Here is a 21,457-nt window from a genome sequence, read left to right as displayed (position 1 = left end):
CCATCCCACGCCCAGTTTTAGAATATTTCCGTGTCCTCAGAAAGATTTCCTGTGCCCATTGGCTGTCATTAAAAAAAACAACAACACTCTAGTGCGTATGAAAGGTATCCCATTGTAGTTTTAATTTACATTTCCTGATAAATAGTGATAGTGAGCATTTTTCAAGTCTATTTCTTTTGGGAAATGTCTTTTCAAGACATTTGCCCATTTTTAAAGTTGTATTACTTGTCTTTCTGTTGTTAATATATAAGGATTCCTTATATACTCTATGAGTTCCTTGTTAGAGATACACATATGTATTGTGAATATTTTTGTTAGACTGTAGCCTGCTTATTAATTTGGTTAGTAGAGCAGAAAATTTAATTTTGACTAATTTGATTTGTTAATTTTTTCTTTTATGATTATTGTTTCTGTGTCTGCCCTGGCTGGTTTAGCTCAGTGGATTGAGCGTCGGCCTGCGAGCTAAGTGTCGCTGGTTCGATCTTCCAGTCAGGGTACATCAGAGAAGGAAAACTCTGACTCCAAAAAACCTCCGCTGCCTTGCGGCATACCTCTTCAGGGGAAAGGCTAAGGGAGTAAACCCTGACAGAAAATCCGGAGCCGGAGTCCCTAAGGCGGTTTGACGTTGTAGTCAACACCGGCAACTCCTGCGGCGCACCTGAAGCCAAGCTGTATTGACTCCGTCTTTCCCTTGGACCCTTCAGCTGCGAAGAGAGGGGGGGTCTGCTGCATGGGCAACAGCAGACCCTCCATATCACCCTGCCCAGGCTCTGTAGCTTCAGCGTCATCGCAAGATGTCGATTCAACACGGGAGGAGACAGATACGATGTCACTCCCGAGTCGGACTGCACAGCCATTCTCGGCGGTGCAGATAGACTCTTAAGAAGCTACACCATCGTCTCTCGAGACGGACGGCTGCCGACGACGATTGTTTCTGTGTCCTGAGAAGTCTCTGTGAGTAGGAAAAGCTGACTCTTCCTCCTTTACTTTACTCACCCAGAACACTTCACTTCTGATACTTCTGGTCGCCAAATGCATGGGGGTTTTCCCCCACCAAACAATTCTCTGCAACACCAGCTAGGTGTCCTACCACTTAACTCCCTTCAGACTCTGTCTACCTGGAGAGAGCATCCGATGCCCCAGGTAAGGGGTGTAGTCATTCAAGACTGACCTCCTCTGCTTCAGATACCAAGCAAAAGTCAAGGTTGCACCCATGCTTCTGACAACTGTTATAAATTGGAAGTTTCCATTACCCCCGCCTTGGGTTTGATTAGTTTGCTAGTGTGGGCTCACAGAACTCAGGAAAAGAGTTTACTTACTACATTATTGGTTTCTTAGAAAAGGATATAACTCAGGAACTGCCCCATAGAAGAGATACACAGGGCAGGGTGTGTGAGAAGGGGCTTGGAGTTTCCATGTGCTGTCCAGGTCCGTCACCCTCCCAGCACCGCCCCGTGTTCACCAAGCCAGGAAGCTCCTAGTCACCTGTACTTTAGAGATTTTTATAGAGGCTTTGTTAATAGGCATGACTGATCATTCACTCAGTTTCCAGCCCTTCTCCAGAGACTGGGAGGTGGGGCTGAACGTCCCAAGCTTCTCATCATGACTTTGCCTATTCCAGAAGCCTGTCAAGGGTTGCCTCATCAGAAAAAAGACATTCCTGTTGCCCAGGAACTTCCAAGGGATCTTAGAATCAACTTGTCAGTTCCTTTAAAAACTCCTCTTGCAACTTTGGACTGTGATCTATAGAGCTGGCATGTTAATACCAAGTTGTCCAATCCATCAACATGGTATATCTTTCCATTTATTTAGACCTTCTTTATTTTAGCAGTGTTTTTTAGTTTTCATTATGGTGGTTTTGCATCTTTTTCATTAGAGTCTTTCCTATGTATTTGCTTTTATTAATTCTATTGCGAATGGTATTTTTAAAAAGCCTTCATTTCCCCTTTTTTCCTTGCTAGTATATAGAACAACAATTGATTGTTATTTAGTGATGTTGTATGCTGCAAAGTTGATAAACTCAATTACTCTAGTATTTTTGGTATATTCCATAAGTTAGTCTATGTATGCATGCACATTATTTACAGTTTTGCTTTTTATTTGCCAATATTTAGGAATTTAATTTATTTTCCTTTTTCTATTACACTGTCTAAAGTTTCTAGAATATTGAAGATAACTATCTAGCAACTTTACTATTGATTTTATAGGAAAAATGTTCAATAGCTGCCTTACTCAGACTAAGAAAATTCTTTCATAGGTCCTTTTAAAAAAAGCATAGTGGGTATTGAATTTTATCTAATGCTTTATCCGAATCATATATCATATGAATTTTCCTCTTTATATAATCAATATTGTGAGTTTTGTTTTTCTTCTTCATTCTGTTAATTGTGTGAATTTCATTGATTTTTTTTCTTCACATTTTCTGAATGTTAAATTTACTTGCATTTATGTGATAAAACCACTTGGTCATGATGTGTTATATTTTAATATACCACTATATTTAATTTTCTAATAGTTTAATAAGGGTCTTTTATCTCTCTAATTATGAGGAATATATGCCTTTAATTATCTTCTTTTATAATATCTTTGCCAGTTTTTGGTGTCAAGGTTATTCTAGTTTTATTAAATTAGTTGAAAAACATTCCCTTCTCCTTGATTTTTCTGAAAGAGTTTGCTTAATATTGGTATTATTTTTTCCTTAAATTTTTTGATGAAATTCATTGGGCTTGGAGTTTCTTTGTGGGAAAGTTTTTGATTATGAATAAAAATTATTTAACATATATATAGGATTATTTAGATCTATGTTTTCATATTATGTTAGTTTTGTTGAGTTATCTTTTTCAAGGATTTGTCTGTTTCAACTAAGTTGTCAATTTATTGGCATAAAATTGTTCATAATATTTCCTATTACTATTTTACTAGATATAGAATCTAAGGCAATATTTCCTCCTTAATTCTCAGTATTAATAATATGTATTTTCTCTCTTTTTCCACATTAGCTTTCTCTGAGAGGCTATCTATTTTATTAATCTTTTATAAGAAACAACTTCAACTCTGCTGATTTCACTATTGTTTGTCCATTTTTTATATCATTGATTTTCTTTCTTCCTCCTGTTTTCTGTCTCCTGCTTACATTGAGTTTCACTTGCTCTCCTTTTTTGCATCTATGAGTAGAGGCTTCGATAATTGATTATGTGCCTTTAAAAAATATATAGGCATTTGAAGGTCTAATTTTTCTCCTAACCTGTGCTTTAGCTGTAGCCTACAAATTTTGATGAATTTTGCTTTCACTATCATTCAGTTTGAAATATTTTATAGTTTCCCTTTTTATTTCTCTATGACCTATGGGTTATTTAAAAGTGTTCTGTTTAATTTCCCAATATTTGGTGAGTTTTTAAGATGGCTCACTGTTGTTACTTTTTAATTAATTATATCAGAGAATAAAATTGTATGGCTTTAATCTTAAAAAATATTTTTGAGCGATGTTTTATGGCCAAGTATATGGCATATCTTGATGAATATTCCTTGTATACTTGAAAAGAATGTGAATTTTGCTGTTAGAAGGAGTGATGTCTAAATACCGATTGGGTCAAGTTGGTGGATACCGTTGTTCAAATCTTCTGTATTCTTACAGGTATGATGAGTGTGAGGATGAATTAGGAGAACATCCTAATTCCGGGGGGATGAAAATTAATTTGTAGGAAACTAAATTTTGGTGTAACACTCTTACTCAAGAGTTCAGAGTCTATCTAAGCCAGCAAGTGAACAGACTGAGTCTTGATTAAGATTGGCTGGTTTGTTTAATTCAACTAATTCTATGGGCCTCTTGTGTGTCTATTCTGTCTCTGGGGAGCTGAGGCAGAGAGAGTAAGTTTTCTTCATGAGGCAGGATATTTCCCATGATTAAGCATACCCAGTACTACCTTTCTTTGGAACTGAGCATGCTCAGTGAGACAGGATTCACTATGGTACCTTTGATGAGCATCTTAATTGCCTCGGCACTGAGCAGGCTCCGTGGGCAGTTCACCTAGAGACTGAGCACACACGCTCTTTTTAACTGCTCAGCTTCAATACCTGATGCTCCTGTTGGAGCCTGGGGATTGTTAAACCACAGAATGGCAGATGTTGGAGTGATCAAAACCAAACTTCCGTTGTTCAGAGGGGGAATCTGAAGCCCAGAGAATAGTAAGGAATCGGTCAAGGTCACACAGTAAGTCCATGCCTGCGCAGGAAGGGGAATTAGGTCTCCAGTCTCCTCTCCATGGGTTGGGATCTGATCCTGTTTGTTATGGCTGGTTTTTGGTGGATGTTCAAACAAAGAGAATCAAGATGAAGAGCTTCCTCTGGCTTCTTGTCTTAGGAAAATGCCTCTCTTTTCGAGATCCCCATTTGAGAGAACAGCCATGGCCCACCTTGCTGTCTCTTGGTGGGGCTGGAACCTTAATGAATTGTTCCCTTTCAGGGTTGACTTAACCAAGGCTGAGGTCTCAGTTTGTGAACAGAAGCACAGGGGATTGCTGCCCAGGCTGGTGTGGCTGAATTGCCCCAAGTGATTGGGAAGGCAAGAAGGAGAGGAAAATACTTTAGGGGGAGTGGGTAATTGCTGTGTACAGAAGTCATACTGCATTTGTTGCAGACTGTTTGCAAACTGTTATGTATTGGTGGGTGAGCATGCATACGTGTGTGTTTTAGTTACAGCGATTTAGTCAGCCTATCTCTCAATCTGTCGGAAAGTTGTGTTGCCATGAGGGCCTGATGGTTTGTTTTTTCTGCTTAAGCAAAACGTAAATTATCTGGCCCATTAATATCCGGGAGCTTTAATCTGTTATTAGAGGAGAAAAGTAAAAATCCTGCACCAAGATGAATGTTTGCTTTTAAGGTGATTAATAATGCGCAGCCCCTGGCACATTCATCACTCTGCCAGTGGCCGTAGCCCGGAAAGCAGAAAGGAAATAGACTGGGACTGCTGTGGATCTGCTGCTCTGTGCCTTACCCAGGTGACCCATTCCATCATCTCCCCACCTCCAGAGCCTTCACTAGCTCCCTATTGCCTTTGTCATAAAAACCAAACTTTGCAGCTCTCCCATCCTACCTGTCTTCCAGGACATCTGCTGTGTGCCTAGCCCTGCACTGTGGGGAAGGCAGGAGAAGGAGGGAGATGGCCTCTGCCCTCGGAGAATTTCCTGTGCATAGGTGAGACAAGAACAGCTCAAAGGGAAGAATCAGTATCCAACATGAGAGATAGAGGAGTTGGGTGTTAGATTGATGGGGCAGACTGCCAGGACTGTCAGAGCCAAGAAAGGGAGACATCAACGTGCTGGGCTGGGTGGTCAGGGAATGCTTCCCGGAGGAGGTGAGCTATATCTAGCTCTTGGGAAATAAGAAATCTGTGGATAATCAGTCATAGGTATTCATTATTGGTTACTCACTCTGTGCTGAACATCGTGTTAAGAGCATTTTGTATATTGTTGCTACTCCAACTCACAGCCTTGTGAGGTAGGCATTATTATTGCCACTTGTGGGCAAGAAAATGGAGGTTCAGAGAGGGGAAGGTACCTGCCTGTCACGGCATGCTGAGGGGCAGAGCAGCAGGAGCACTGAGGACTGGGAGATGCTCACTGAAGGCTGAGTCTGAATCCAGTGCTTGTCTCCTACTCTTAGCAGGAGGAGGAAGAACCCTGAGGAGCAGAGAACATATCAGGGTGTGGAGCAGAGTGTGTGTGTGTGTGTGGTCCATGTGGGCAGAGACTGGCAACAAGAAACATGTGGGGTTGGGGTGGGGGCTCCATGGGTGTGGAGCTACATGGTAGGACCCGGAGCCAGGGAACACAGGCTGGTCTCCCACCCTGGCCCTTGGATTAGCAGGCAGTACTCTACCCCTGGGGTTGCGCTTTTTCCTTCCTCTTTGGGGAAGAGTGTGTGTCTGGCTTGGTCTCAGCAGCCCCACTGCTTAGCTCAGGCCTCACCACCCACAGCCAGAAGCTGTAGCAGCCCCGGGGTTCATTGCCCCACTGACATCTGTCCACCGGGTCCTTCTGGATAATCTTTGCTAAAGGCAGATCTGGCTGGGCCAGTCCACTGTTCCCAAGTGTGCAGGAGTTCCCCTTCCCACGGCATGAAGCTGGGCTCCTCAGCCAGGTGCTCTGGCCCTGCCTGCCCACTTCCTCCTACCTCCTGCTTCCTCTTTCAGCAGTGTGCTCCCCTCCCCCTTTTCTGAGAACTTCTATCCATCACTTAAGGCTCACTCCGAATGCCCCTCCTTGGGGATCCTTCCTCTGGGTATAAGGAACCAGTATGAGATCTCCAGGGGCCTCCATCGGTCCCAGCTGACCGGGAGCCTGGTCCCTTCCTCCAAGCCTGGTGGTGGCCTTCATCTCACCTAATCTCAGAGGAAGGGGCCGAGCCTGAGCAGGTCTGGTCCATGTGGGCGACAGCAGGACACATTGGTGAAGGTGGACTGGGAGCCATGGCCAGTCCTGCTGGCAGCATTTTATCCAACCATCTAACAGGAATTCACTGAGTCCCCCTTTGGTGTCAGACTCCAGGATGTCGGGACACAGAGATGAGGGATACAGACATGGGCCCTGCCTTCACAGAGCTCACAGTCTAGCAGAGGGACAGATCTGCAGCCAGTAATGGCTGCCCCGCTCAAGGAATGGTCTGGGCTGAGTCTGAGCGGAGCAGAAGGACTGCTGGGAATAGGTGTGGGCCAAACCGGGGTCTGTCTCTGAGCCCCCATGATGCCACACTGAGAGGACCACCTGCAGCGGATGTGTGCCACAGGATCCTGGTACCTGGTAGATGACAAAGCCGGAAAGCTGCAGCCGGTCCTGTCTCAACCCGGGGCTGGAGATTCCATCCCTTGCTTTTCCTCTTTGAATTAAGCTACACTGTTTGCGCGGGAAGAGTTGGTCCTGCCCGAGTCTGGTGCGCCCCTCTGTTGCAGGACGTTGTCTCCAACGGTCTCAGAGCCTCCACTGGTGAGTCTCCAGGAAGCCTTACGTGAACCAGGGAGAAGCGGTCTCAGAACCACTGCCTATGAATCAGTATTAAGGGGCTTCTGCATTGAGAGGCAGACACTGCTTATTAGGACAGACCTGCAGATGCATGTGTTTATAATGTCCCAGGGAGTTCATTTTACGCTCTGCTAAGATCTAAATGAACCTGTGTAAGTGCTCAAACTGCCTTCTGCCTCCGGTGGGGTGAAGTCCAGCAGGTAGGGAATGCGCCACGTGTCTGAGAACGGTGGGAGGGGCCGATGGCGAAGCCACGTGTTGGGATGGAAAACATCTGTCCTCACTCGGTGCAGTGACAAGACCTTTGCCTCTGGGGTGGAGAAGGTCCTTTCTCTGTGGGGATGACATTTGGGGGCCTCTGAGCAAGCAGAGGGGATAGTAAGAGGACTTCTATCGAGGTTTATAGAAGGACTTGATTAGAGAGGAGGCATGACCTCCCTAGTTTCAGGATCAAGAACTATTTTCACAGCTGCAGGGAGGTTCTAAGGAGAAGAAAGCAAATATGACAACCAGGCTAATGGCTACGGGCTGAGTATTAGACACACTGTTCAGAGCGCTTTAGTCACACTGTATTACATCACCTGCGCCACAGAACTACCTGCACTCCCTCCCTTTCTCATAAATACCCACCACCTTTGTCTCCTATTCAGACACTGTTTGGCCTTCTGCCTGAATTGGTGCGTCCCAAATAGCTACTCTTCTTGATCTCAATAAATGCTGTTTGCCTCTCACTTTGAAAGGCCTTTTATTTTTAGGTTAGTACTACTAATAATATGGGGGAAGGCATGAGACATTTTGATAAGTACCAAAAAAGGATACAGTATAGAATTGTATATGTAATCTGAACTTAAAAATGTAAACTATAGAAAAAAAGGACAAAGGAACCATCAAGATGCTTCTGGGTGGTAGCATAATGGGTTACTTTTTAAAATCTTTCTGAAATTTCAGAACTTTCTATGACAAATATATATTACTTTTATACTTCAAAAAATAAAAATTAAAAAGCTGGGGGAAATGTACAAATCCCTAAGATTGTATTTAAAGTCTTTATGATGGGACCCCTACTACACCTCCAGCCACATCTCACATATTCCCTTTGCCCCTACACACCCCTAATCTTGCCCTTGCCATTTCCAGATTTCACATGGGTTCATCCCAGTCACTCCAGATAGAGCCCCCGAGCTAAGAATGTGGTTTTTGATCTTGAAACTAGGGAGGTCATGCCTCCTCTCTAATCAAGTCCTTCTATAAACCTCGATAGAAGTCCTCTTATTATCCCCTCTACCTGCTCAGAGGCCCCTAAATGTCATCCCCACAGAGAAAGGACCCTTCTCCACCCCAGAGGCAAAGGTCTTGTCACTGCACCGAGGAGAGATGTTTTCCATCCGAACACGTGGCTTCGCCATCGGCCCCTCCCACCGTTCTCAGACACGTGGCACATTCCCTACCTGCTGGACTTCACCCCACCGGAGGCAGAAGGCAGTTTGAGCATTTACACAGGTTCATTTAGATCTTAGCAGAGCGTAAAATGAACTCCCTAGGACATTATAAACACATGCAATCTGCAGGTCTGTCCTAATAAGCAGTGTCTGCCTCTCAATGCAGAAGCCCCTTAATACTGATTCATAGGCAGTGGTTCTGAGACCGCTTCTCCCTGGTTCACCTAAGGCTTCCTGGAGACTCACCAGTGGAGGCTCTGAGACCGTTGGAGACAACGTCCTGCAACAAAGGGGCGCACCAGACTCGGCAGGACCAACTCTTCCCGCGAAACAGTGTAGCTTAATTCAAAGAGGAAAAGCAAGGGATGGAATCTCCAGCCCCGGGTTGAGACGGGACCGGCTGCAGCTTTCCGGCTCGGTCATCAGTTCTTGGGGACACAGTGGTGTCCTAAGCCTGGTCCAAAGGTTATTCTGCCGTTTTTAACATTTGAAGCTTTGAGGTATATGATGTGCAAGGCAGTTTCTCTGGCATGGCAGCTCTGGCTCCGTCTCAAGGCGGCTCCATTTATATTACTGCGTACAGTAGTTTAAATGACTTTTTCTCTGGTTATGGGCCCTCAGGAGATGCCCTCAATGCCTGATATTCACCCCTTTGTCGCTTCTTTCTCTCAGACCAGTGGGTCTCATGCTTGCTTCGTATTACAATCACCTGAGAAGCTTTGACAAATCCCGGTGCCAGGATGCACCCAGGCTGATTAAACCAGAAACTCGGGGTGAGAACCAGGTGTCAATGCTTCTTAGAGATTCCCTGGGTGATTCTCACATAGCCAAGGCTGAGAGCCATTGAGTTAGAAACACTCCCTGCCATGTGGCCATGCTGCCAGCCGAGGTCCTCAGAAACATCACGCTGATGGATTTAGCATGAACAGGAGCGTCAGGTGTCTGAGGGGAAATCTACTGGCAGAAAAAGACAGAGGCAAACAAAATCATGATAAATAATGCCATTACTGCCACCACTTTCACCATTCTTAAGTAAGCTTCAGTAAAGTGAATATCTCTCATTTTTTTTGTGCCACTGACTTTTACCTTCACTGGGAAATCGCCCTTCCTCTGTCCCACGCAATTTTAATGGGAACTGACAATCGTAGTGCTTCCTGCACTACTGCCCACAGGGATTGGTCTAAAGGGAGGGCATGTGACTCAAGCAGGACCAATCAGATTTCTTGCATCTGGGGTGCCCGATAAAATACAGATTGACCAATACACTTTGGATTTCAGATTAAAGGAACAAAATAATAAAATAAAAGAATAAATAATATTTTAGAATAAGTATGTCATAACTATTGCATGGGGCATGCTAGAAAACTGTTATCTGAAATTCAAAGTTTATTGGATATCCTGTAATTTGCTTTCCTTATAAATTTGGCAACTTTACTCCTGAGGGATATGCTCTATGGGTGCGGGGAGTGTGGCGGGGAGGTAGGGCCTCTCTTTCTCTTAGATTTTTGAGCTACGTGAGTTCCCAGACCACCTTCTCTAATTAATCTCCACATTTTCTCCACTCTGTTTAGCCTCTTTCAGCACCTCTTACATTCTGCAGTTCTTTAGATATTGGTTGGTTAGTTGGTTGTCTGGGTGCTCCGGTGTGATGTGAGTTCCAGAAGGTGAAAATCCTGTCCACACCCACCACCACTGTCCATCAGCATTTATTTGTGAGGATCCTTGAGGCCTTATTTGAGGCGAAGTTGCTCTGGAGAGAATTTCTATGTGCTTCTGCAGTGCCCGGAAGCACCACGGGAGGTGTTTTGGACCTCGCAGATGTGTAATTTTGGGTCTCAACGTTCTGTAAGAGATGGTTTGTGTTTACAAGAAGTTTCCCCCCTCCACCAATGCCAAGGTCAAGATAGATGAGCTTCCTTCTGTCTTTGTATGGAGATCCCGTCTGTTCCTTATTTCTCTTTCAAGTGTGTGGCCTTTTGAGCCTCAGCTTGTTGATGTAGGGATGTCACATCAGATCTCCTGCCCTGGGACATGGCTGAGTTTTATCTCCTGTCTCCAAACCTCATGTAGTCTTCAGTGAAGAACTTCAAAGTCTGTAGGATTTAGCAGAACCCTCAGGGAGGAAGAAGACTTGAGCACTCCTCTTTGTTTCAGATTTCTTATTTCACTTCGTTTTAGGGCTTTGCAGATTTCTTACTTTTGTGTCAGCTCAGTAATGCATTTAAAGAGACTAAAAACTTTATCTTCCATTTAGTGGTTTTACTCAGGAGGGTCCTTTCTGGGAATCAGTTCTACACTGCTGTTGGAAGTGAACCATATGTTATTTTTGTATAAACTCGTTAATTCCTTATTTAAAGCACCATCGGCTTTGTCAATTCAGCGTTCCTCTTTTCTTTCCCCCCTTGGGTGGGCAGGAGGGGATATGTGGAGCCAAGGTGTGGGCATAGGTGGATGTGGTTCACCTGAATGACCACTGAGCCATCCACCTCTAAGGCCACTAAATGTCCTCAGGTCTGGTGACTCTCATCAGTAGTTTTGTGCTACTCTCGAGGGCTGCAGCAATACTCCTCTAGACCTGGACCTCCAGTCCCTGCTCTGGATGACAGAGAAGTGGTCGTACCTGGAGGGCAGGGTAGATAGCAGGAATGGAGTTTCGTGTCCTGTTCCAGTGACTCTGACATATGGCCCGGCCCTCCTCACCTTAGGTTCCAGGAAAGGGGGTGACAGGGGCAGTCTTGACTGTTGGGCTGCAGCTGAGCTAAGAAAGTCTTTGAGGAACTGAAGTTTTGATCCAAGGGCCTGGGCTCAGAGAGCCTGTTCTGTCTTCTGGGGCAGGAGACAGGGAGCTGTGCAGGAGGATCAGGCATTGCTGGCTCAAGCAAAGAAGTGCAGAGTTTGCAATAATTGAGGATTTCTATGGCCTGGGAGAGGCTCCTCCTACCAGTCTCTGGGTCTCTTCAGAGATGGATTTAAACTTAGGGTGGCCTCTCCCTTGAGTCCTCCTTGAGTTCTCTCTCCTTCCCTCTGTTCTTTTCTTGCCACTTTCCTTTAAACTAAAACATCCACTACATTTTCTTTACTTAAAAAAATAGTCTTCAATTGTCTTTTATTTATAAAGGTAATGTATGTTCATTATAGAAAAGTTAGAAAATGTAGAAAAGTGCAAGAAGGTAATGAATGCTTACCCACAATCCCATTGACTCTTATTTCTAACTATTATTTATATTTTCTGTATATATTTATATGTTTACTCATGTAAACAAAGAGAACATACTTTAATAATTCATGTTATAAAATTTGGACGCTACTCTGTGGCATTATTTTACAGACTGCATTTTTTCTGTTTAATGATCTATTATGAACAATTTTATTGCACTAAGTATTCTTTGAATGTATAATTTTTAATGGCTCATATAGTCCATTGTATAGATGAAATATCAGGTATTGAATCAAGTATTATGCGTTTGGATGTTTTCTAACTTTTTAGATTTATAAATAACATCTTGATGAACACACCGTACATAAATTTGTATGTATATTGCTGATTTTTCCCCTATGTATATATTGCTGTAGTTGCTGGTTACTTTTTTGAGGCCTTTGATAATTAAGTAGAATTGTTCTACAATACTGTGGTATATATATCATATAAAATGCCAAAAGGATTGTGCTCTGCAAAATCATGCAGATCAGTCAAAATTGATATTACATTGTAACCACATTAACAAAAATAACAATCCCAATAAAAATGCTATTTAAAAACTAATTAAACTTCTAATAAATAAAATAAAATAGCATGATTTCTAAAGGTAGCTCGCCAGAAACAGTGTAGGGAAGACTTGGAGACGAGGTGCTGGGTTATGGAGACAAGGACGCCCGAATGCATACAGGTGGAGCAGGACCACGTGATAGCACTGTGAAGGCAGAACAAGCAGCCAAACCCAGCCCAGAGGAAGAATCTGGGTGGGCAGGCAGCATGCCCTGCGCCCCTCTATGGCTTCCCAGGCTCAGCTGTGGGAATGTCGTTTGGGTTCAGCTTCTGGTACTGGGTGGTTTAAAACATAAGCTTCTGGGAAGAATTGCATATGAGCCGATGTGACCTTGGGTTTTAGACATCCTTATCTTTTCTTGCCAATTGCATATGGCCTCATTCTCATTGTAGAAACACATACTGTAACCAAACATACTGGACTGTGAACATGCAGTCTAGAAATACTGTTTAAGTGTATTCCCACTGTTAGCGTATAAAAGTCCCTAACTGGACTCTAGCTAAGAGAATGTATTTAGGCCCTTTTAAATTCTGCCCATTTGATAGATCAAACATGGGATCTCATTTTAAAGTGTGTGTTTTTAAAAGTTACTAGGGAAATTGACTATTTCTCATGCCCTCGGTGAATTGTTGGGGGCTGTCTGTTGCCCATTTTCTATTAGGATGTTTGTGTTTTCCTTATTGATTTTATATACGAAGATTATTAATCCTTTCTTTGTCATCATGTTAAATATTTTTTCTCAGCTTGTCATTTGCTTTTTAATTTTGTTTATAATTCTTTAGAGGTATGGAAGTTTGAAAATATTGTCATCAAATCTACAGTTCTTGTCCTTTACTATTTCTTTCATTGCTTTAGCTTAGAAAATTAGTCCCTATTTAGTAATCATATATATTTACAATATTTTCTTCCAGATTAAAAAAAATTTTTTTTCATTTAATTTTAAAATTAGTCTAAAACTTACTTTGATGTATATTTTTATTTGATGATTTAATAATTATCCCCATATTCCAATTTTTCCCAATATTTAAAAAATTGTATGTCTTCCTATAAGCTTCTGATACTACTTATAGCATGCATTAGTTTCTTATTATTATAAACTAGGCCCACTTAAAGGTGACATATCTGATTTCATTGATCTCTATGTCAATATTTTTCTTATTTTAGTTGTAGTAGATTTATGTACTTTATATACTTAAATATTTTAGAGTATAATTTTTCCTTACTCTTTTTTAACCCGAAGTTTTTTAGTTAAAAGTTTTTATCTGTTTTGTCTTCCAGATATGCTTAAATTCACCTACTGGGATTTTTAAGTTAGGGTTAGATTAAACCAGGGGGTGGCAACCTTTTTTTAAAATGGCTCAAATACTAAAAGTTTTAGGCTTTGCAGGACACAAGTCTCTTCTAATTCCTCCCCCTTATTTAATTTCAAAACCTGTAGAAAACAGCCTGTGGGCTGGACTTGGCCTGCAAGCTAGAGTTTGCTGACCCCCGATTTAAAAGCAATTGTATCACATAGTTTCCTGGGGCTACCACAAACTGGGTGGCTTAAACCGATGGAAGTGTATTGTCCCACAGTTCTGGGTGCTAGAAATCCAAAATTAAGGTGTCAGCATGGCTGCGTCCCTGTGAACCCTGGAAGGGAATCCTTGGCCTTTCCTTAGCTCCTGGTGGTTTGCTGCAGTCTCCGGTGCCCCTAGCCTGGCCACTGTGGAACTCCAATCTTGGCCTCCATCGTCACGTGGGTGCTCCCTGTGTTCTGTCTTCACAGGGCTATCGCCTTATAAGGACTCTGATCTTATTGGATTAGGAGCCTGCCTTGTTCCACAATGACTTCATCTTAACCCATTCGCAACATCTCTGTTTCCAAATCATTTCACATTCTGAGGTGCTGGGGGTAGGTCTTCACCATTTGTTTTTTGGGAGAACACAGTTCAACCCATAACACCAATGAATAAATCTGAGAAAAATACGAATGGGATAGAATAGAAATTTTTTCAATACTTAATGTTTCCATTCAATAATATTACATGTGTTCTATATTACTTAATCTTGTAACATTAAACCATTCTTACAAACCTGGATTCATCTCTCATCTATTCATCAATGTAATTATAAACTTGTCTTGCCACTGTTTGCGTAGAAATTTACATCTGCCTTCCCACAAGAGCTGGATCTTTAGTTTTTCTTCTTTTTTATACCGTGTTAAGTGTTGTCAAGACCACGCTCCCTTCAAAGGATGAATAGCTTAGTGTCCTATATTTGTTTGTATGTGGGAACAGTTTATGTAGTATGGGAGGTAATGCTCCCCGGAAAGTATGTAAAAACTCACCAGTAAAGCCATCAGATCCTGTGGCCTTTTTTCAGGGAGATAGTTTATTTTAATAGCTCTATATTTCCTCTATGGTTACTGCTCCCTCCGTCTATGTAGACACAGTCAGATCTGAATCCTTAGAACACCGGATTCAGAGTCCTTGAAACGCCCTCTCGCGCCTGGAGGCACGAAAGGTGCACAGCTACATTTGACTCCGAACACGAACACGGGGAAAGGGATCAAGATCAGGCTGAAGACTCTCATGCGGGCAGTTCCCTCAGCAGAATAAGTCCGTTGATGCAAAGTATCAGGAGTTTGCCTGCAAGGACATTGGGCTGGGTGTTGCTGACCCGGCTGTGTCTGTGGACCCTGCAGTAAGCGTTCATAACGAGAGGGAAGCACATGGGGAAGCGAGGCCGGCCAACAAACGGCGCATCCAGCAACGGCGAGGCAGCGGAGCGGGGCTGCCTGTGCGACACCAGCCGTCCTTTCAGCCTTTGCGAGAACCCGCCCCCTCGGGCAGCCATCTTTCCAGCCTCGCCTAGCGTCCTGGGGGCTCACCTGTCTTGATACCACTCCGCACCACGTCTCCGTGCCCCCACAAGGCGTGGCGCACTCCTGCCAGTGGGACACACGGGCAGTACCGTGTGGAGCAGCCCATTAACGCATCGGATTTCTAGCTACTCTTTGGAGCTGCTGCAATCCAATATGTTTCCCCATATGCTTGAACCTTTCTGCAATTCTTCCATCTGCTTCTGTGAAATGCGAAAGAATTTAATGATCTTTTCTGGGGTTATTAAACCGACAGCTGTTGTCATTAATAGAGGACATTCTTAACTGCGGCGAACAACACTAGTCATAACTCAAGCCTGTCGTATGCGCTCTCATTAATGACTAGAGCGTTTGTCTCAAGACCCGGGTTATGAGCGTGGGGGTTCTGATGCCAGCTTTGAAAATGATTCATCTCCAGAGAGTGAACGCCCTCACTTCTTTTTTGTACTCTAGGCAGCTTTTGAGGCAAAATGTATAACTGGCAAAAAACAAAATTCAATCTGCCAGCCGTTGGCTTTCTTTGAAAATGAAGGAGCTCGAGTACTAAAAAGGAAAGATTACATTCTACTGTGTGTTTCAAATTATGGTTCATTTTCTGGTAGAATATGAGAAGCCGAGAGAAGTCAACTTTTATAGTTTGAGTTGAAGGTTATCTACACTGTCGTAGATTGGGGTCCGGGAGGCCAGGCTGAGCACACACAGGAAAGCAATGGGGAGGAGAGGGCGAGCCAGGAGGGCCCTGACCTGGCTGCCTCCTGCCCCCGAGGCAGAGCGGTTTGCTGTCAGCCATAAGGATGGATTCTTGGGTTCACATAGCCTGGTGACACCCAGTAGCAGAAGGGTGGGGGAATTTCTTCCCTCACCAGGGGGGATTATAAGATGCAGGAGGTGGTAGATGGAGCAGGAGGGGATGCAGAGCCTGAAGGCAGCAAGGCCGGGTAGTGCTGGAAGCCGTCACCAAGCCTGCTGGGTGCTGGCACAGCTGGGGTAGGGAAAGCGTGTACCGTCTGCCTTCCTGCGAAGCTCGGTGGAATTGGCTAGTGGTCAGAGAAGCAACCAAGAAGGCCACCTCTACAAGCTTGGTGCACTTGGCAGCGGACCAGGACCCCAGGCGCTCCTTTCCACCTCCTGCCATCCAGCTCCACTGAGAACCCGTGTGGTGGGAGAGGGGGCTGAGCAGCTTGCTGTGTGTCCTGGAGGAGGCGGGGGAGGGGGGGGACCACCTGCAGCCTGAGACAGGAGGCCTCGCAGGTGCGGAGAGTGACCCTGCCTTGGGGCCTGCTGTCTGAAGGTCTGGCTAACTCAGGAATAAGTTGTCAAAACCCACAGCAGAAAGCTGGGAGTGCCCAGAAGTTGGGGGTCAGGAAACAAAAAGGGCAGGGGAGGGAGGAAGGAAGGGGAAAGCTGTCACCACAGGGTCACTGATGTTCTCCTCATCCACCCATTTAAAAATGGGAATTAAGTACCTCTAAGTACCCTGGGAATATAAAAGGCCTGAGGCCCTGTCCCCAGGAGTTTCTGGCCTGGTGAGAAGAAAGTCAAACCACATGGTGCTGTTGTGAAGTGGCTGAGCAGGGTACACACAGTGTGCTGTGGGGCACGGAGCAGAGGCAGCAGTAATTACTGTCTTGGTGTGGGTCAGGAAAGGCTTCCTGGAGGAGGCAACACTTCAGGTGGGTGCAAAGGGATAAGTGGGATTTAGCCAATACACAGTGGGTGGGGAAAGTTCTGAACAGATAGGGCAGCCCCAGTGAGCTAGAGTCTGGCGCTAGTATGTAGGGGAAGAGCTGGGAGAAGCCAGAGATGAGGCTGAAGAGGGAGGTATGAGAAATAAATTCTTGGGTCTGCTTTATTGCTAATTAAGCATTCCTCGACTTTCTGGCTTGCAGGTTACAACCATGTTTATAATGGCCTCACTAATACATTTGCTGTGATTTTCCTGTTGGCTCCGCACTGCCCTACATGACAATTAGAATTTAAAATGTAGCCAAGTAAAACTATAAATGGGTTGTGGGATGTTTGCTTATGAACTAGCTGCTCTGCTAAGAGCTTTAATAACTGCGCACAGTGTCTCAATATCTTTTTGGGGACAAAGAAAGAAAAAACAACCTCCCTGGCACTGTTATTTCTGTTGCCATCGGCCTGGAGAGGAGAGTGGGCACCCTCTAGGACCTATCATTTCAAGACAGCTTCTCAGCATGAAGGGGTCTGTCCTGTGAAAGTTCATGTCTCCTATTTTCCCAGAGGAATGGACCCACCATGATAGCCTTAGGGTGTGCTCTTTCTCAAGTTCCCAGTGCAGATTATTTTGCCCCATTCACCTGGAACTGGGCATAAGCTGGAGCCCAGTGGTTGTGGTTGGAGGACTCTGGTTTGCAATCTCTGGCTTGCACTGGGGCCAGAGGTTGCAGACCAGAAAGGCCTCCTGAAAAAATCGCCCATGTGCTTCCCGTGAAGAAATCAACAGGGTTGGGAGGGACTGAGAGTTCATGACACTGGCCTGGGAAACCTGACATCAAATAGAACATTTCTCAAATCCAAGCAATGCTTGGATCCCCTTTAAAATAAAAATATTTTCAAAGAACTCTCCCCCACTCAAATAATTTCTATTACAATGTTATTTAAATAGGTACCAATATGAAAGCTGGAGTAAAATCCTCCTGCTTATGGCTCACGTATGCCTATAAAAGCAAAACAAATGGGCAGTTTATAGAATGGCAAACTACAAAATCAATAAAATTCAAATTAACAACATTAATTTAATGAGATATCGTTTTACCAAACCTAAATCACTATGATCCCTGCGAGCGAGCACGGGGCCAGCGTCCCCCATGCCCCGCTGCCGTGACTACCTGGGAGCAATGTCGCTGGCCTTGCCTTGGTCCAAGTGCATCATCTACAGAGCACACGCATCTCCATTCTCTTCTTCTTAGCCTGCCACAGTTAATGACAAAAATGGAACGTGGTCCCTACGAGCTGGAAGGCTGTATTTTTAAGCCCCATCCTCTAAAGGACTCAGGAGCAGAAGAGTCAAATGGAGGACTAATCCCAGTAGCTGCGCAGTTGCAGACCGAGTGAGGGTAGGTGAGAGTGGAGGCTGGGAGACGAGACGGTCACAGGCCATTGCCAAGGGCCACGTGAGAAGTGACTTGGACTAGCACAGTGGCCACAGAGGTGTTCAGATGTGGTTGGCTTCTTGGTATGTTTTCAAAGTAGAACAACAGGATTTGCTTGCAGCAGGGACACGAAGAGGGAGGGAAGGGCAGTGAAGGTGACTGAGAGGTTTTGGGTTCAGTGACTGGTAGAACAGAGTTGCTGTCCCTTGAGATGGGGAGAGTGAGGAGCAGGGGGAGAGTCAGGGGGAGGGAGGGGCACTCCTGCTGCTCTTTGTTCTGGGGGGGCAGAAGAGACAGAGCATGAAGGACCCAGACCTCACAGAGCTAGGTGTGTGGTGGGGGGAAGTGGTCACGAGTTGGGGCCAGACCGCAGAGGGCACAAGGGCCAGCCCGACCTGCCAGATTCTGGCTTTTCTGGCCTGACTGGCGTCGGCCTGGCTCCTGCGCTGAGTTTTGGAAGGCGCTGCAGTGAAACCTCTACTGGCAGTGTGTTCAGTGACCCCATCTACACCCCTTCTTGGGGCAATGTGAGTGTCCCATTGATCACGCACACTATCTGCCCCGAGGTTTGCTGATGTTCCTAATAGGCACTGGGCATTCTCCCAGCAACCCCCTCAAAAGTATGGCCAAGAGCTAACATCTGGGGCAGAGGGACTGGGGAGGGCGCATAATAAGGGCTCTATCATATTCTAGGGTGACCACATAGTCTGGTTCACTTGGGACTGTCCTGGTTTTGTCACTGAGAACCCCATGTCCTGGGAAATCCTCAGTCCTACATGAACTGGGACAGTTGGTCACCCTATCCTCTGCCCACCTACTGGGTATGGCTCATGGTCTTGTTTATCATTGTTTCTTCCCAAGTCTCTTTTAAAAGAGATTTTATTTATTTATTTCTAGAACAAGGTGAAGGAACGGAGACAGAGAGGGAGAGAAAGAAACATCAATGTGAGAGAGAAACATTGATTGGTTGCTCCTGCATGTGCCCTGACCGGGGACCAGGCCCGCAACCCAGGCATGCGCCCGGACTGGGAATTGAACCAGTGACCTTTTGCTTTGTGAGATGATGCCCAACCAACTGAGCCACACTGGTCAGGGCTCCTCCAGTTTTTTCATTGTACTCTGGACAATTGCCACATTAGTATAGTGCCTTTGAAATGTTGGTTTAGAATGAGTGCTTTCCCTGCAAAACATCTTCCTTCCCAGTTTCACTTGTGCCCCACTTTCTGGATAGGGGTGAAGAATCAGAGACACTGGGCTCCCAAGGAGGGGAGGAGATCTGCCATGAGTCTGAGAGCAATGGATGAGTATGTAGGCCAATGAGCAGCTGGTGAGGCTCATGGGTCAGGCTTTCCTTGGCTCTGACCACATTAAAGACCACAGGGTTCTGGCACCATTGAACCTGGAAGCAGACAGAATGGTCACAGTGAAGCAAAGCTCCCTGGGGAGGCCCACTGAATTTGTAACTCTTTTCTCTGTGATGGGGCCAGACTTCCTGGCTCAAATCAGACCCAGGATGTTCTGTTAAAAAATAAACAGACAACGATACTGATTGCCCATGTTTTGTAATAACTAAAATCTAATGATCTACCTTGTTTAATTTAGTGCAGAAGAAAAAAAATTCCCACTCTAAATAAATATAGGTTACAGGAGACAGAGGAGGAAATTATATTACAACATGTGAGGATGCTAATTTGTTATGTTTGTGCTATAAATACCATAGCATCACACCAGCCTAGAATGTGGAATTGCTTTTCCCCCTATTATTGGACTCAACCCTTCTGCCTTCTTGTTGAAGAAAGATTTTGAATGAAAAGTAGAAATATGACCAGAAGGAAAATTTTTTTATTTTTATTTAAAGCTGCAGAATAGACACATAATTTAGTCAAGGGGAAAGCAATCTACAAATTATCCATATTTAGGAGACGTGCAATGGAAGTCCTTTTGTCCTGTGGTGCTTCTGGAGATAGCAATGGAAGAAAAATTAAATCTTCAGTTTGTTGGAACAGGAGGAGATCAGGCGAGGTGTGCTGATCAATCCCCAAATCATCCTTTAAGTTGCTGGCTTTCTGGGTCATCACACGTGGCATACAAACCACAGTGGGGGCTGCACACTGTTCAGAACCCAGCACTCCTCTCTCAGGGAGACGGAGTGTTTGAAATACATCTGTCATCGAAGATACTGAAGCATGAGGCCTCCAGTGTCCTCCCCTTCCAAGGTGACGGTAATCGAAGGATGGCACCATGAAACGCTGACATTTATAATTTGGCTGTGGAAAAGGTCAGCTGCTTTTTGGATGCGCGTCGGAGCCATCGGGGGAGGAGCGCTGAGATGCCACATTACGTTGTGGTATTTTCAGGGATGCTTTGATTAATAACAGCTTTAATTGGCCATGTGTAATTACAACCCCCCTACTCTCTGCTGTGTAAACTAACAGGCTCCAAAGAAATAAAGCCGTAGTTTGCCCCACAGAAGAGTTTGAACAGAGGCCCACAAGAACTTGGGGAGAGAAAGGTCTGCAGGAGAAACAAAGTCTTCCTCCTCCTTAGGTAAAGCCTAAGGCTGCAGGGGCTTTTGGTCAGATCACACGGGGCCTGGGAGCCCACACTCAGGAGGCTGGGCTTGACCTGCAGGCCGATGGGAGGCCCAGGGCAGGGAATGTGATTGATCTTTTGAAAGTTTATGCTGGTTGCCATAGAATGATAAAGTGGGGGTGAGGTGGGAGGAATGAGACTGAAGGCAGGCGCCCTGGTCAGGAAGGAGACTGTGGGTGCAGGTGTGCGTGGAGGGTGATGATGTGGGAGTGGGTTCGATCTTGGTGGGGATGCATATGGGAGGCAACCAATCAATGTCCCTCCCTCTAAAATAAATACCTATTAAACAATAACAAAATAAATATTAAAAAAGACTAATTTCTTCCAGATGTTGATAGATAATGGTAGTTTAAATATGGACTCGAAGTATTTAGGAGTTTTCTCTGAAAGACTAGAACAAGTTTGTTAGAAAGGGAGGTTAAATATAGACAAAGACAATGTGTTAAGGAGACTTGGCCCACTCAATGACAGGTGGGAAGTGGGGTGTGGATGAAGGAATAAAAAAGCAGAGTATATAGAAAACACAAAATAAAATGGCAAGAATCAGTCTCAATAACTGTGCGTGGCTCAAATATGCCTACTGAGAGAAATCTCAGGTTAGGTTTAAAAACCTAGTTCTATACAATTTCCAAGAAGTGCATCTGGAACAAAAATACCACAGGAA

The sequence above is a fragment of the Furipterus horrens genome, unplaced genomic scaffold (genome assembly GCF_987537825.1).
Source record: "Furipterus horrens unplaced genomic scaffold, mFurHor1.1.pri manual_scaffold_6, whole genome shotgun sequence".
Taxonomy (NCBI): Eukaryota; Metazoa; Chordata; class Mammalia; order Chiroptera; family Furipteridae; genus Furipterus; species Furipterus horrens.
This window is presented reverse-complemented; position numbering follows the sequence as displayed.